The sequence below is a fragment of the Frieseomelitta varia genome, unplaced genomic scaffold, assembly GCF_011392965.1.
Source record: "Frieseomelitta varia isolate USP_RPSP 00005682 unplaced genomic scaffold, Fvar_1.2 scaffold_244, whole genome shotgun sequence".
Taxonomy (NCBI): domain Eukaryota; kingdom Metazoa; phylum Arthropoda; class Insecta; order Hymenoptera; family Apidae; genus Frieseomelitta; species Frieseomelitta varia.
In genome coordinates, this window is record NW_025109973.1 from 747,209 (window position 1) to 760,798 (window position 13,590).

Consider the following 13,590-nt stretch of genomic DNA (forward strand, 5'->3'; position numbering starts at 1 on the left):
CTCGACACACATACATACATTACCAACCTTGGTTGCTTCGTTCGTCGACATTCGTAATGTACCAACTTAACAAATCTTTTGTGTTGTTACAATTCTTTAGTGCGTAAAATTTATTTTATCTTCTATTTATTAATCTTATATTAGTTTATCAGTTTTAAATTTTTAATTTTAATTTTTCTTGATATTATTTAAAAAGTAATATCGGTTTCGTGATCGGTGTTAAGATTGTCGTGATACTCATCAATGATATTCTACGGCCACTTTCGAATGCTTATTATGTAATGACTGGTACGTATTTATCATTCAATATGTGAATTAAATTTGCAAAATGTTTTATTAATATAATCTCTCAGATATAGATATTCAATTTTATATTACGATTTTATACATTTTATATACATTTTATAAGAAAAATGTATCAAATTTATACACATTTTTATTTTACCATTCTCTACATCTATTTTACCATTCTCTTCATCTATTTAACCATTCTCTAACACATCTATTTTACCATTCTCTAACACATCTATTTTACCATTCTCTAGGTAATAATATGATCATATTTGCCGAGTTTTATTCAAGATTGACAAAATATGCCAAATTTTTTTATGGTAATATATATTTAAATACTATAATACAATGTAATGTTTTTGTAATTAAATAATATAATACAGCAGAATATATATTACGTATAAAGTAAATGGAAAATCTAAAACGAGATCTTATATTTTGACATTCAACTTTTGAGAAAATCGAGTTTGAAAACTTGTCAAGCACGCATAAACTAATTCTTGACATATTCAAACTTAATTTTCTTTAAAATGAAAATAACTTTTTAAACTCGTTTTCTTCAAAAATTTAGTTTTAAACGAACAAGTTCTATTTTACATTCTTATATTTATTTTTATTTGTATCATGATTTTTCGAATATTTTGTGCGTTAAAATAATTTTATATAAGTTTTGAAAAAGCTAAAAATATTAAATTGGATTAAAATTTATTTAGTAAAGTAGTCGAATAAAATAAAAATTCAAATCTAATTCAACATGAAAGAACTACTATGCTATTATAGAACAATTATTTATTTAGTTATACTATTTTAACTATTAGTTTTAGATTAAGTATTATATGATATCTCAACGTGTCATACTATCTATTTTATATTTTAATTTTTTTATCAGTAAAATCTTATAAATTGTTTAGATAATAATATGACATATAAAATATGTTTGTACCTATTATATTATTTATTATTTATATATAGTATTATGCCACTTGGAACCATTTAACTTTTGTCTAATATTTTCTATATTGTCAACGATTTTGAAAATATTCGAGTAGGTCGAATTACCCAGTATATTTATTCTTTATTTTTTCATATCCTACATTTAGGTACATATTTATAGTTTCGTAAATACAGAATAATCAATAAAGTTTATTTTTTAGTTCCATATATAAACAAATTATTACTGAAAATAAAGGATAATAATAATATTAATACTAATTAATAATAACAGTAATAATATTCATTCACGTGCTTATAGTCATAAATATTTCTCATGCAGAAATATTACAATTTCTTTGAGTTTTGAATAACAAGAAAATCATTTTGAAAAAAAAGTGTTTTGTATCTTTTTTTAACTGTGTAATTATTCAAGTAGAAGCTAATAGCCAATAATAGTTAATTTTTTCTACATTAAAAGTGGGAATGTCCTTTCTTTCTTATTCTTTCCAATGTCACCATATTGGATAAATTTTAACATTAAGAATGAAAATGAAAAATATTCAATAAACTATAATTCCAAAAGAAGAAATAAAAAAGAAAAAGAAAAACAGTAATATCAAAATGAAATTCAGTACAATTCAAATCCATGTTTAATATACCTAACGCCATTACTAATTATTTTCATTAACTAAGTAACAAAATTATAAATAATAATTATAATTTTCACGAATTTCCAGGTTGATATAAATTGCCACAACAGCCACTTTAAAAATTAACAACCGTGGAAAAATTGACAAATATGGCAAATTATACTACATTCAATCAACTGTCTATTGATACAATCTTTTACCATTGTAAAAAGACTTGTTAACGTGTTTGAGAGACAAATTTCCCATAATTCAGAAAAGAAATACGTATGTTTATGCGTAGTAACCAATGTTCCAACTTATGAAACTTCTGAAAGCGAGTTATAATAATTCTTAAGTTTCAAAGTCATTTAATTTTCATTAGAACGCTTTGTACAATCAACCATTGTACAATCAAGAAGAGTCATGCTGGAACTTTTACAACTTTTATAGTCTTCTCAAAACTTGATGATCCTCGACTCTTGTATTCGTTTCAACATGAAATTCATTGAAAGTACAATGAAGAACGTCGTTTGTTTTAATTACAGTAAACAATCATTCGATTCATTGAATTATCAACGGAAGAGATAGAATGAAATTAAAAAAGGACAGAGAGAAAAAGAGAGAGAGAGAGAGAGAGTCAGTGTAATTGAAAAAAAATTGAATTAAAGAAAGAAGAAGAAGCGCTGCTTCTGAAATTCTTATGCAAATCAACGAGTTCAATAATTGTGAGATTACTTTCACAGAGTGGTTGGTTGGAGAATGCTCTCATACGTTTCTCTTTCGCATTCTCGTTTCCCAAAGGACTCTGGCCAAGAACAAGAGAATCTGAATGAAGAAGGTAGACAGAAAGCACACGTGTATAAACTATGAAAGAAAAGATCGACGGAAGTGGAAAGAGGGAACATGTAAAAGAAGTAATTTCTCGAATGGCATGATAAAAAATGGAATGGAAACGCAAACCAAGAAACAAGAATAAAAGGTCGTATGTTTTTTCTTGTGGAAAATCAATCTAAAAATTTGCACAGGACAAGCGGAAATTAATATTTAATTATCTTGTTTATTAATTCAATATGTGTAACCTAATTTTACAGAGAATGAATTTTAAGTTTGACCTTCATTTAAGTATCATTATAAAACATACATTATATGAAAATACAACGATCTGCAACAATCAACTAAAAAATGTCGAAAAGAAATAACGAAATTATTTTTAAGATCTCGTTTTCGAGACAATCGATTTTAAATATTTTTTTAAACATTCTTGAATTAAATTAATTTTTTCGTAAGACAAGTTTCTGAAAAAATTAAATTTGAAAATTTATTAAGTACACCAATTTTGTTTTACATCTTTTACTTATTTTTGTATATTGAATATCCTCGCGTCGATTATTTGTTACTGTTTAGTACGGAATTAGTCAAATTCAAGTACAATAAATTTTCAAACTCGATTTTTTCGAAAACGAAGGCTTTAGTGAAAAAATTTTATTGTTTCTCTTCGTTCATTTTTATATATAGAATTACAACATATATATTCTTCTTCTTCTTGTTCTATTTTTCTTTAATGTCACATTAGCGACGACGGTGCCATTAGATATGTGTGTAGTAGTTTATGTTTTTGAAATATTTTTATATTCTTTGTATGCCATTTTGAGAAGTCAGGTTTATGTTTGCGTTGATTTCATATTTCTGGCTTTGGATTTCTGTGGTGTGGCATTCGTGCAGTATGTGGATTATTGTCAGTGGATGGTTATTGCAATGAGTGCAGGTAGGTGGTGTAGTTGTTTTAATTTTGTGTTCATATATCAGCTTGGTATGATCGGTTCTTAGGCGTGTGGTAATTATTCTTTCTTTCCTGTTGTTGAAGTTTGGTGTTTGCTAGTGAAAGTCTCGGATACTTTTGTGTAGTTGGATGCTTTTAGTTGTTTTCCATGTATTGTTCCATTCATTTTTTGCTACTTTTTTGGATTATTTGGTCGTCGCAGGGGATTGGTTGCGATTGTTAGTAAGTGAGAAACTGGAAACAGGAAACTGTGACTTCTTTCGCTGCTGTGTCGGCTTTTTCATTTCCTTCTATTCCTTGATGAACTGGAATCCAGATGACTGTGGCGTTTGTGTTAGGTTGGTTGTGGTTTAGTTCTTGGATGGTGGATATTAGTTGGTTTTCTTGATCGTATAATTTCGTTAGGGGTTTTTTAACGCTCATGGAGTTGGTATATATGACGATCTGGGCTTCGTTATTTGAGTGTGCATATTTAATGGCTTCCAGGATGGCATAAGTTTCGGCTGTGAAGATGGATAAAGGGAAATTTTGTGTTTTTTTGGCTTTTTCTGTGATAATGGCGTATCCAGCTCCAGTATTCGTGTTTTATCCATCAGTGTAAATCTTGCTGTGTTGGGAGTAGTTGTTATTTAGTTCTAGAAATCGAGTCCTGTGGTCAGTTGGACTGAGGATTTTTTTGGGGAGTTCGGCAAGACTGGTGTTTGGAATGCTTTTATTGTCCATGGAGAGATTTGTGGTGGTTTATGTTCAATGGTGGGGTGGATTTTGAAAGTGGCGGATTGAAGGATTTTGGTAAGTCTGATATGGAAAGGGGAGGGAATTTTAGGATTATTGATGTAGAAAGCTTTGTATCTATTGGAGAAAATGTTGTTGTAGGAAGGATTATTTGGAGTGGATAAGACTTTTAGGGCGTATTTAATAGTTAGAAACTTCCTTCTGGATTCAAGTGCCATTTCTTTAGCTTCGAATAGTAGGCTGTTTATGGAGCATGTTCGGTGCGCACCTGTGGCTAGTCTAAGAGCTGAGTGAGAGATTGGATCTATTATTTTTTTGGTGGAGCTTTTGGCTGAGTTATAAACGGTAGAGCCGTAATCTAGTTTTGATCTAATTAACGCTCTGTATGTTTCTAGAAGTGTGTCTTTATTCGCTTCCTAGTTATTATTGGAAAGGGTTTTTATAATGTTAAGTCTTTTTATACAGGACTCTTTTAAGGTTTGGGTTAGGCGCCCAAGATAATTTTTTGTCGAAAATAAGGCCTAATATTTTTATGGTGTCAGTGAACTTTATTTCAAGATTACTCAGATATAGTTTAGGTGGGGGATAGAATTCGGTTTTCCTAGTGAGTAGGATGCCTTGGGTTTTTTTGGGAGAAAATTTTAAGTCCAGTTCTTTTTTACCAGTCCTGAAGGGTTTTGATGGCTGTTTGTAAATGTTCGTTAATGGAGCTTATATTTTTCCCGCTACATGTGATTGTTATGTCATCCGCAAATAGCTGGGTTTTTATTGGAGGTTAATGATGATGTCGTTGATTCCTATTAAAAATATAGTGTGGTGCTCATATATCATCATAACATATATATTATTGTTGTTGAAAAGTGTTTATTGTTAAGTTCTTCCACGAATATATATATATATATATATATATATATATATACAGACAAAGATATTCGTACACTAGATAAAAAAATGGTCTATTTACCTTCATAAGAAATGGTCAACAAACCAACAATCCAGTTTTTTAAATCTTAAAATGCTAAGACTTTGACTCTGCGTTAGCTTTCTTTGAAGATTTTACACCATGTAGCAAGTGGAAACGTAAGTTTACTTCTCAAAAAATTGTAAAAATTCAAACTCTGACAAAGTTAAACAATTTTTTTCATGATTAAACCTACGATAATCTTGAAATTTCTCTTTAAAATGATCTCTTAAAATCGTATTTAACATTTTATTGAACATTATTACTTTGAACATTAGGATTAAATAGAAAAATGTTAGGATTTCTTGAAGTTTCGTCTGATGTTCAATAAAATAGCAAAATAGATTATATAGTAAATTTAAGGAAATTATGTAAAAAGAAGTTTTAGAAGTTTAGGAATTTATCTAGAAAGAATCTTCAAGATTATAATAGATCTAGTTATGAAAAAAATCTTTTCAACGATTTTGAAGGCGTTTAAATTTTTACAGTTTTCAACAATAAAAATATCTTTGTTTTTCCACCTATTGCGTGATGTAAAAATATCATATTTAGGAAAGAGAATTTCAGATTGGTAAAGTAGAAACTTTCACGTTTTAAAATGAAGCTAACTGGAGTGTTGTCCAATTTTATAAAGTTTAAACGATTTAAAATTTATCAATACTTTTTTTCATCGAATACTTTTGTCCACCTTTTTCTGTAATATATTTTAATGATAATTAATTATAAATAGTCATCTCTATTAATTAAACCGTTCAATGCGAGTGATATCACCGAAAAATTAGCAAAAAGTTAAATGACCATTGTTAGTATAATGACAACAACATAACGATAGATTTGTTGTAAGTAAGTATTATATAAAAAGAAATATACCAGAATCTGTACGCGATGTACAGGGTGTTCGACGTACAGTTTCGACGTTAACTCATTTGACAAGAAAAAGGTTTTGAATAAAAATTGCTCAGTATCGAGTGTGCAACATAATAGCGATAATAAAAATTCGAGAACAATCTGTTTTCATAGCGAAACTAAAATCACTATGGGTTTTTCAAAGTACGATTAAATATTTTTTCTCACCACATCAAGAGATATTAAGATGAATTGAACATACTTTATATTTTTATAAATACAATACTAGATAATAGTGTGGCTCATTTAAGTAAAGCCAGATCTGTCATATTTAGAATATGGCAAATGTGGCAGGAAAGTGCATATTCAAAAATAAAGTTATATTGAGTACATACTGTATATTTATATAAACTTTTCCCTTATTTTAATATTTAATGCTGTTCTCATATATTCTGAATCACTTGTATTTGTAGTGGAATTAATTTTTCTTGGAATTTAAATTTTGGACAATATGAATATATTTAGCTTTAGATTATTAGATTAGATGAAAACATAGAACTTTGGTTTGAAATATTAGATGAAAACATAGAAGTAATTATCATAAATATTTATAAATTAACATTAAAAAATCATGCTTTATTATATGCGCAGATGTATGATCATTTTTTATTATCAGTGAGATATTTAATAAATTATTCATAAAATATATTTTCTAGTACGATATAAACGAGAATATATAGAATTTAAAATCAACAATTTTTTAAATTAAAAATCTCATATTCGTTTTGTGAGACAATGTATCTATGTAACAAAACAGGAAATGATATGAAAAATTCGCAATATCGATATAAGATTTGGAACTACTTGGATAAATGAGAATTTCGACCTTGACTGACAGGCTGTCTGCAGACTTGTCATCTTGAGTGAAAGAGTTACAAAGAGAACTTGGAAAGGTGAGGGCTACAGCAAGTCAAGTGCTACCTGTCTGCCATTGATTCCACTTGTAAAGCAGAGTTGGCGAGGGTTGGTTAGTTAGATATCGTTATAAATGATCTTTCCTTCAATTTCTAGCAAGTGACGATACTTGCGTGTGCTCGCGATAACAATTTGTTGCACTCGAAAGAGAAAAGGAGGAATTTGAATAGAGGGTCTTTTCTAAAAAATAATGAAAACAAAAACCTGTACAAAATCATACAAAATGAATTTTATGTGAAAAATATAGTAGAAAAAAATAGTAAAAATTAGTCAATGCTACATGTTATAAGAAATTTAAAATGCATAATTATACATATATCTTGGATATGGTGGGAAAATTATAAAAAATAAGCGTAAATTTCGGAATATGAACTTGTTCAGATAATGATAAAATAATGATTAAAAAAATTTACTAAATTGTTGATTATATTTAAAAAATTATGATTGTTACGTAAAAGCCAAGTTAAAAATTGATATATTTCTGTGTTTTCTTTTTAAAACTTCATTTGTTATTGAAAATTAAGTTTAGAAATTTGTCAAGTCTTCAAGAATTTGACTGATTTCGAACTACATAAGAATGAATAATTATAATCAATAGCAATTATTTAATGTGCAAAAATAACATCAAGTACACATGTATCAAGCCAATTCTTAACCAGATATGTTTAAACTCTATTTTTTTCTTTTTTTTCAAGACGAAACCTTAGATGGAAACATTTTATTTTACAGTTTTAACTTACTTTCGTAGTTAGAATAATCGCTTCGCTCACATTATTCACACCTCTTCAATTCGCCAAGTTGAGCAAAACAACTTAACAGATTCTCAATTTTACTCGATTTTCTTGAAAATGTCATTTTCAATGAAACAATTCTTTCTTCTTCATTCTTTCTTTTAGAATAGAATTTTTTCATGTAAAATTATTTTCTTTTTGGTTGTATTTTGGAACATATTTTTTGGACATGAATCTTTCATAAGAAAACGGATCAAATGCACTTTTTATCAATATGGTAGATTACATAATTATATTGGCTGCAGATTAGAAGAATTTGAATAATCAATATTAATGTTCTTAGTTTAGACCAGAACCTTAGAATATTATATAGGATGTCTCATATTTTAATATTTAAATATTGCCACTCGAATACATCGAGTGTAGTTTTCGAGTACACCACGAAATGTATTTAGCGATATGTATGTATGATTATTTGTTGAATCGTTTAGACAAAGGATGGTTTAGGATGAAGAAATTTATTAATTTATTTTTAGATATTTATGATCAAGGACAATAATTCATTCGTTTTTTCATGATTAAGATTAAATTATTACGTAGAAAAAAGTCCATAAATGTTTTATTAAAAAATTATAACAAAAATATAAAATACAAATTTTTTTATTATATATAAATTCTTTTATTTCTACAATCCAAATTTTGTATGAATACCAAGTAAAACTAATTAATTTTCAAAACTAAAATTACTATCCGAATTATGACAAAATTACCTATTATTTTGTTTTTTTTTATTAAAGAAAAACGTTTAGAGGACCTTTTTGCTCTATTTTACAAAAATAAAGATCATATATACAAACAAATAATAATAAAACAAAAAAGTTTTAATTTTCTCATTCATTAAGTTTATTTAGATTAATCAAATTAAGAAAGTAACTGAGACATCAAATCGTAGCTACAGAGCATCAAACATTGCTGCAAGTCGCTAGTATTTTAACAGTATCTTTATTAAATAGATGATAGTAATAATATTATAAGATAATATATAATATTAATTCATATTAATTAATATAATAATAATATTAGATGATAATATGAATGATAAATGTTAACATGAATAAGTGTAAACAAATAAGCATATAAAACCATTTTGCTTCTTTTTTCGCGATTTTCTCCAAAATTGAGCAGAAACGAAAAAATCTTTAAAGAAAAAAATCTCTTTTTTTTTCTTAGTCTAATTTAAATTCGGAACATTAAATAAATAATTTTTGTATTTTTGTTATTTTGTCATTTTCTTACACATTTATGTAAACTATAATATTTTTAAATTATATATACTGTATTCGTATTCAAATATTTTTAGATAGAAAGATTAATTTCAATCAGTTTGAATTTTTCAGTTATATAACTTAAGTTATAATTATATAACTGAATTATTAAGTTTCAGTTATATAACTTTTAGTTTCATAAAATAAAATATCATAGTCCTATGTGTACATGATTTTGTGCACATGATTCTATCTTATCACAATTCCGAATATTCACGAACTTGTTTTAAAAATTAAAATGTCGCAGGTAGATCTAGAACTTTATAGTATTGATTGTGTATGGATTTTGTGTATGATAATTTCGTAAATATTATGTTATAGAATGAAAATCCCGTTAAAAAGTGAAAAGTGAAACTATTTTTTCCTATTACGAAAAAAGCATCAGCTGTCTGTACGCGGTCTGAGAAGAATAGACGGCATTTCAGTGAAAATCGCCGAGGGAAAGGTCGGATTTTGCGTACTTCGAAGAGGCCTTTCGAGATTATCCCCATAGCAACGAGAATTGCTCGATAGCAGACTGACTAGGTGCTCTTCAGCAAACTCCTCTCTCCTCTTTTGGAAACAGAGAGACACAGAGGAACACGAGATATAGGGTATTTTGCCCTTTATCATTTTTCTTGGTCCTCCTGCGCTATATTGTTCATCATTCAGTTGTCCGTGAACTCTTTTCGAGCAGAAAGAATCCTTTGTTTCGCGTGCCACTCATCCTCGCGTTCGAACGCGCTCGGCCCGCTTTACATTACACCAACAAATTTTTCCAGATTCTTTTCTTTCGCGTACCTATTTACAAATACAAATCTGTCAAATTCTGTAATAATATGTACAATTTGAAAAATTTTTCTGTACTAGCACTTTATTATAGTAGTTAGATGTTGTTTTTACATTACAAAAAGAAATGCATTGCTTTTCTCTGGAATTTTCATATAAAAGCTCCAATATTAATAAACTTTGCAAGAAAATAAAATTTATATTACAAAAAGAAATGCATTGCTTTTCTCTGGAATTTTCATATAAAAGCTCCAATATTAATAAATTTTGCAAGAACATGGGAAATATGACAGTTATGAATTGTATTTACATAAAAATGAGTGTAAAATATTGTTTATAAGATTTTTAATAGTACGTCATATACGATGACAAATGACTGATTAACAAAAATAAGTAAACATTCAAATTTTCACAATGTAGTTTTTCGCAAAAATGATTTATTAACATAACAATAAAACTGAAGGTTGAAACAAAATTTTATCGTCTGCGTGATTTGTATGCAAAATTTGCAATGATAGTCTCTTTTTTGACATTTTAGATATTCTATCTTTCTTAGAACAAATAATGTATACATATTTCATACATACATCCTTCTGATAAATTTTTAGATAAACGTTGATTTTAGTCGAGACAACTCCGATGATATTGATCTACGCATATCGAGGACACTCTTCTGACTGTAACTCCAAGAGGTTTCAGTCATCGTTATTACTTACAAAATTGTTAAAAATAAAACATATTCTAAGCGAATATTTTCAACTTCTATATCTCAAAATTAAGTATAAGTGACAAATTTTTTGAAATTATTCCATCCATTTCCATACATCGGAATGACTAATAAAATTTGTAGCAGAGAAAATAAAATGAAAGAAAGAAATTTATAATACAATAAAGAACACAAGTTTCTATTTGTATATTTTGCTAGAAATCATTTGAATTTTTAAACAATACATTGCGACAAGTATATAAAATTTCCATAGGAAATTATAAATTAATCATTTTAGTAGTTTCAAATCCATACTATTTTCCATGCATTTACATATTATGACAATTTATAGCATTTTTAATAAGAAAAGTATCTTCATCCGCTAGATGATATAAAAACATTTTAGAATAAAATAAACAACACATTTTACTATACGATTTCTTTTTACAAAATTATAACAGTTTCAATATTCAGTATTCAAATATTTAAATATCAGAATATTAATATTAATATACATTGTGTCTATGTATTTGTCACATTTAGAAGATTCCAAAACGTCTTTGAGAAATTAAAGATATTTGAGTAAAACTTCGATTATTAAAACATTTACAATTAATGGAAGATTTTTAAAAAAGATAAGAATAGAATTTAAAAGAAATTATTATACTTCTTACACATTTAAATTGAAGACATTCTATAGAATAGAAATCTTTTTAATAAAAATATAGCAATATCTTTTATTTATCCTTATCTTTTTTAAACAACTATCCCCTAATATGAATATTTCTCTCGTATGAAATAAAGTGGTTTAATTTTCTGAGCAGGAGTCATAACATTCGGACATCTACCACATTTCGAACCTACAAGTTAAAAAATGTAATACAACATTTCCTGTTGTATAATACAACATTTCTATTACGCTAGATCTTCAAATGTTGAAGTTGAATTTAAAGTTACAGAAGTAGTATAATATGATGAAATATGTTCGTGAATTTATCTAAATGCAAAATCATTGCACCATATGAAGAAATAGTAAATTAACATAACTTATGTTAGGGAAAATTTTTCTGGCGTATTCTATAAAGTTAAAATTGAATTTAAAGTTTCTCAAACAGTATTTATATAGTATTTAGTATAATAGTATTATAGTTTAGTATAGTCTTTAGTATAGTAGTATTATAGTTTAATATAGTCTTTAGTGTAGTAGTATTATAGTTTAGTATAGTCTTTAGTATAGTAGTATTATAGTTTAGTATAGTATTTATTTATGTATATATATATATATATATATATTATAGTTTATTATAGTATTATAATATTATAGTTATAGTTTAGTATAGTATATATGTATATATATTATATAATACTAAATACTAATATACATATAATATTTCCGTGTGTTGATATAAATGTAAAATCATTGTACGATATGAAAAAATATATATTAAGAAACTATAAGTTGTTGGAGGTTCTCTGAACAACGATGATCTTTGTCTAAAGTGGTACTCATTCACGTGTTTGAGGAAGCGACGAAGTTCACATTCAGTTTCTATTTAATGTATCATAAGTAGATAACGAAATTTTTATTCTCAATCAATTTATGGTAATCATCATATCTGTTAGTCTTTTAATTTTAATTAATAATGACATGGTTGTCCGTGGGAAGTGAAGCAATAGGTGATTCTATATGTAAAAATGAATCGAAAAGGAAGAGTAAAATTTTTTCATTAAAGCCTTCGTATTTCGAGGAAATCGAGTTTGAAAATTTACGGAGTATACTTGAATTTAGTTAATTCTACACGTGACAGAAAAGAATAATTAAGAGGAGATTATTCCATGTGCAAAAGTAGGTAAAAAGTGTAGAATAAAATTTTCCTGTTCGAGAAAAATGTTCGACAAATTTTCTTAAAACAACAAGTAAATAAACAAAAAATTTTATTCTAGATATTTTATATATTTTTGCGCGTGGAATATATCCTCTTGAATTATTCGCGCCAGTCCAGTGAAATCAATAAAATTCATGTACGCTTGATAAATTTTCAAACTTTTGATTTTCTCGAAAACAAATAAAGTTTTTTTTTAATAAATGAATTTTATTCTTTCTTCTCGATTCATTTTTATATGTCACCCATATAAGAAAACACTCTGTATATTATCAGAAATCTATGCCACGTGCACACGCGTGATTTCACATTTCCCCTCTGATTTTCTTGCTAGGAATAGAAAGAAGAGAAAAAGGAGGAATCTGTTAATCCAGCAGCAGCCGGGCAATTTCAACAATGGTTCTTCATAGTCCTGCTGAACTACTTTATTAGCTATTCAGCCGTCCGTGAACTCTGGAATAAAAGAGACCTTTGTCTCGAGTGCTACTCGTCTATGCGTGAGGTGTATATATATATATATATATATATACCTCACGAGCTACAACTGTTTACCAACAAAATATTACTTAAGAATGGCTAAATATTACAAAAAACGAGTGATATCTATTCTAACAGTCCAGAAGAGACTACGAGTTAATTTGTGTAATTTTTCGTTGCGCAATAAATTTACTAGATAAATTTTTGAATTGGACAGACAGTAATTTTAATTCCATTTGAATTATTTGTTAGATTTAATCTTCTAATTTTTCAATTTCTGTCAAGATTTAAAATTAAGTCAGATTGAAAGTAAAAGAACTGGAATTGGGATTAAAAAACTTGACAAAGAATCAAAGTGAAACTGTTAAATTTTACAAGTATAATAAAAGATTTTAATTTTTACTTGAAATAGAATAAAAAGAGAATGTTCTCAATATTTCTAAACATTCAGCGCTGTTTCTGAATTCATTTTGCGCGCATGGTGATCAATTAAAGGGAGTGCAAGTAATCGCGAATTTTCTCGTGGAAAAAGCTTAAACAAGGTGTGTTG

General features: G+C 27.4%; 1 long non-coding RNA gene across 2 annotated transcripts; it reads left to right on the top strand.

Annotated features, from left to right (window-relative positions):
* The first annotated feature begins 71 nt into the window (after window positions 1-71).
* LOC122528043 lies at window positions 72-13,111 on the top strand. Of its 2 annotated transcripts, none has more exons than XR_006306477.1 (4): window positions 72-288; window positions 546-611; window positions 1,962-2,832; window positions 12,898-13,111. It is a non-coding gene; the product is annotated as an uncharacterized LOC122528043 (long non-coding RNA). The 2 variants fall into 2 exon arrangements; XR_006306476.1 differs by lacking the exon at window positions 12,898-13,111 and adding an exon at window positions 9,528-10,155.
* Window positions 13,112-13,590: the final 479 nt, after the last annotated feature.